Genomic DNA, 5154 nt, shown 5'->3' on the forward strand with positions numbered 1-5154 from the left:
CTTTTTTATTTCATTTCGGACTCAACAAAAACTTTGCCAACATCTCGACGAGAAATAAACATTTGCTCTAACATTTGTTTCTTTTTTCTTAATTCGCAGTTGAAGTAATTCTAAACAATATATTTTGTCTCGGTGACGTTGTTGTATTCTGTTATATTGAATTTGGGTTTTTCAGCTTAGTATCAGTGGAGTCCGTAATTTGTGCCTGATATGGCAATAGGCTCGCCCCTATCACATCACGGGGCGGAACACACAGCGAAAATCGGTGCCACACCTCTGCCTACCCGTTTAAGAATAAAGGCGTGATGTACATAATCCTATACTCTGTATAAATTTTAATTTTACTTCATTTCTAAACCATTTGTTAACGACAAAGGAAGCAAGGCGTTCCAATTAACGCTGTGACTGGCAAAGGGCAAAATGGCGTCATTGTTCGAAGTTAGAAGCTATCAAGTTTAATTGCGGGTACCAGCGCGTTTACTAGCTACAACGTGCAGGCCAAAGTTGGAAATTAACAATGTTGAAGAGCATTTAGCAGTCATGTGACTTTTAAGGTTAGGTTACGTTGTTGCATTATTACAAACACATTAAACAATGGTATTCGAGAGATTAATGATGCTCGCGTCTTCGACCTTGCCTTTTGATAAAAATTCCTGTATGTATACCTCCTGGAATTAAAAGGATATTAATCCAGGACATCCCGTAAGCCAGATTTCAACTAAATCTTTTCTCCTGTATAATAAACATCCTAACAGATTCTTCGCAAATCCTTGAATTTACTTCAGTAAGAGTTGATACGAAATTATATTATGAAGATGTTTATAAGTGAGTATTAACACAGGGACTACCTTAATGACTGTTATAGTGACCTTAATACAGGAACAGTTTTATCACGCGGGTGAAGCCGCGAGCAATACCTAGTAATGCATAAAGCAAACTTAATTTTACAAAACACGATGGAATTCAATTCACTGTTTTCGAAAACATACGTAGTCGGTTAATGATTTAGAACAATTCTGTAGCATTTAGAAAGCAGAATAAAAGCATAATATAACAAGCGACGAAGTCAGACTTTCCTATCAAGTAAAATTTTCCTTTTCTTGTATTTTGTTATCTTTTTTTTGTATTTTGCATGGTAGATTTATTGTACGTCATTGTCTAAGTACAGTCCGCAAAAGTAACTGAACTAATTCAAAATTTCAAATCGCCTTTAAACATTTGTTTCCGTATCAGCAATAATTTTTACTTCAATAAAAACCAAATACTTCTCAGTAAATACTTATTTTAGATAAAGAATTTTTTTTATACCGATTGAAGTCCATGTTTAGAAATATTTTGAAGTTTTGAATTTGTTCAGCTATTTTTGTGGCTGACTGTACGTGTTTCGGAAAAATAGTGAATTATATTCCACCCTGTATAAAGAAATGTAGGTATATGGAGTGAATAGTGACTTGCTTTCATAAAGTTAATGTATAAGTTGATCCGTGTCGCTCCTGTTTTTGTTTTCTTTTGTGATAGTTTTTTCAAATAAAACTTCGAGAAGTTTGCGACGTTCAAGACCATTATTACGATGGTTTCCAACTTCGCACTTTATTACCTTTTCCTTTTATCTTTTTACTTGATCATACAAACTAGTTATGCTTCAATAAAGAATGAATGTATTTTTTGCAATACAATACCGGCTCGTAGGGTACATCACTCGAATATATCAAAACAACTTAATAATATCTGACCTCTTTACCATAATTACGTCACATATAATTTTTATCAAACCTACTACGTATACATTTTTAAGTAATGTTATGTAACTGGATATTAACATAGGATTTGTGTTATCAAATATACTGTTTATTGTCTTTGGTTATCAAACTAAAATGCTTGATCTGCCACTGCATGCTTACATATATAAATCCTCTCTTTAGCTAAAAATATTGTACTTCGAAAACATGTTATCTATGTTAAATTGTCTGCAAATTACGTGGTTCGGTGTTTTAAAAAAAAAATACAGAAACTACACAGATTTTGGTGGGAGCGTAACGAGATTTTAGTAGTGGAGGGAAAGAGGGGAGGTTTAAAAACAATACCAAAAATGTGAATTGAATGATATTTATATTCATTTAGAAAAATAACAAATTGTTGTGAATCTTAAAAAATCTGAAATCAATTGTTAGTTACACAAACTTCATGTCGGGGGGAATTGAATCCTCCCTCTCCATTCTCGCTACGTTAAAAACCCTAAAATCAATATTTTATTTTGTTAGGATAATAAAAATACATTTCAATAAAATGTGTCGCTATGTCATCTATCTCTCTAACACTAATGCACAATACGTGTACTCGGTAATAAATATTTAAGTCACGCAAATATATTAAGGTAAGGTTAACATTAAATTTACGAGGTGGACAGAGGACTTGCTACGGGTCGCTGGAATACGCTGGATGCAGGCCGCTTTTTTTTATGCGCACGTGACGCAACTGCACCTGATGGTAAGTGGAGAGTGGTCCAATGGAATGTCGACTGACGACAGATAATTGACCCTCAGCAGTCGACACAATTATACTGGCCTGTTGAACCCGGATATACAAAGGCTGATCTCGGAACGCGACGCACTTTCGTGGGCCGTTCGTTCCCGGCGTTCCGTGGGATTTCAACACCTTGTGTACGGTGGTCGCTATCCGGGCGGATATAAATTCGACGGTCCCTACGTATAGTATCGAATCTGCAAAATTGCATTTTGCAGATTTAATATTTTACGTAGGGACTGACGATATTTAAACGGTCCTTATTAGAATGAACTGCATTTATTTAAGACAATAAGGATCGAAGTGCTTATAGCCATGGTAATTAACACTAAACAAGCGATGTTTATTCCACGAATCCGTCGAAATATCCTACCACCAGCACCATTTTTGACAGATCCGTCTGGAGATCTTTAAGGGACGCCTATGTTCAGCAGTGGATTTCATGTGGCTTATGATTATAGTTAAACGTCAAAAAAGTGATTTTATCTTTAAAGGTCACTGACAAATGTCATAGAGCCACACTGTATGTGAGAGATATCCGAAGACCATAATTTATTTATTTAACAAAAGGTAGAATACAGAACACAAGCATTAATGAATAATAATTAAGCACTAAATTACATACGCCCTAATTGAAATTAAACTGCGGAAATAACAATACACAATTAACATCTGCTTATACTTAGTTATATAAACCAAAATTGTACGGAAACTAATTGACTATTTAATTTTCTAATACTACGTTAAAACGGGCCCGGCCTGCTGTTCATTATGTCGATCGTACCGTGTTTAACGAGTTCATTATATAATCTACCCATCCTGATAATGTGGTTATAAAAGGACGTATTATTTAAGAATATGCGTAGCGCGAAGATGTGATGATGATGATGAAGATGGAAAACGGATTATATATTTCCATACTAGCCTCCCTGGTGTTGCAACTAAATAATAGATCTACAATTGTCTGCAGGGGTCTCCTAAGTGCCCGAGATAGGCGATTGCCAAGGCCGTACGTAGCTGAATAATTAACATGAACGTTAGGTAACAGTCCATTGATAAGATAACGTATGTTGATAAATTATCTTTGTTTATACCACTTGTAGAGAACATGTAAATAGCATATTGCGAAAAGAATCAATATCTAGTATGTTTAACATTATAAATACTTGTGATGTACTTTCGTTTTCATAATCACAATTTTGCGAGACGTAATATTTATTTGCATAGCACTTTATTAGTTTAGAATCGTTTTGTTACAGTTGTAGCCAAAACTGGCTAAGACGTCATCAGTTTAAAATCTGCAGCAACATAATAAGAGTAATTTATGATTTCAAAATGGTCATTCAATGGTTCATATTAATTCTCTGGTCTAACAATGACGTTAGACTCCATTGGCGAAAGGTCCATATTAACCTAATTCCTGCTTTCCTTTAGTAATTTATATAAAATGTATCTCTGAAAGATTTGCAAACCTCATTTAAACATATTATTAGTGTAACTATATGTTGTGTCGAATTCTCTTTCGAAGAATTTCATCCTTGTCCTCTGCTAGACTTTCTATCCTATACTTCTATGACGTTTATAACATTTTTGATGTTTGGTTACTCGAACTCCACTTGCTACCTTTGCTTGGGGGTCATATATACATATTATTTATGTATAGTATTATATTTATTAGAATATTTGACCACTAGACTACATATTGCGTTGATAGGCGGGCAAATTCCTTCTTGTGTTATCACATAAAGCAAACATGAACTGTTAATTCTAAAGTGTAGAAAAATTATTAAAATATATTTCGAAACAAAATGATAATTATAAAATGCAGTCTTAATTGTAAGATTGTAGACGTAAATAATATTCTTTGTTTATAGCAGTAAATTATTTTTGAAGGCATAACGATAAAGAATATAAGAATTACTTGCACATGAATGAAACGCGAGTTAAGGTTCATATTTTCCGATGGAGTGAACAGAGTAATCGAAGTTTTGTTGACTGTAAAACATTTTGTTTGTGGAAGCGATTGGGGAAATAAGACCAATTTAAAATTTTCAAATACATTTCTTACGTTAGTGTTAAGTTTCGACATCATTTTTAAAATGAAGTAATTTAAGGCTCGTAAGCAAAATATTTTTGCTGTCAATTTGACGAGGTAGGTTTATTGTGGGAAAGATGGTTCCTGTTGGTCTTTCTTGTATCTTATAATTACAAGACTTATATTTAGTTTCTGTATGACTTGAGTATAATTACAAATAGTAGATTATTTACTCAAAATCGAAATTGCCCTATACCTACTAAAATCAACAACTAAACACGACGAAATGAAATTCAACCAAAAGCAGATATTTAAACTCATTTCCAAGACCACCACTGCGATGATCTGGATATGATAAGAGCATTTAAAGATAAACAATTACGCACAGAAGACCTATAAGTATCCAAATTCCAATATTGTGTTGATAAGGCGATTAAACGAAGAAATCAAAGACACCAAAAAATAATACCAAAATGACAATCATATTGTGTTCCCATTCGCAATATCCATACAATTATCTCATTATTATCGCAATCACAAATATTACGTCTCGACAAATACACAAACAACGAATTTATCACTCGTTCATTCCGTCT

Source organism: Manduca sexta, chromosome 21 (genome assembly GCF_014839805.1).
Source record: "Manduca sexta isolate Smith_Timp_Sample1 chromosome 21, JHU_Msex_v1.0, whole genome shotgun sequence".
Taxonomy (NCBI): domain Eukaryota; kingdom Metazoa; phylum Arthropoda; class Insecta; order Lepidoptera; family Sphingidae; genus Manduca; species Manduca sexta.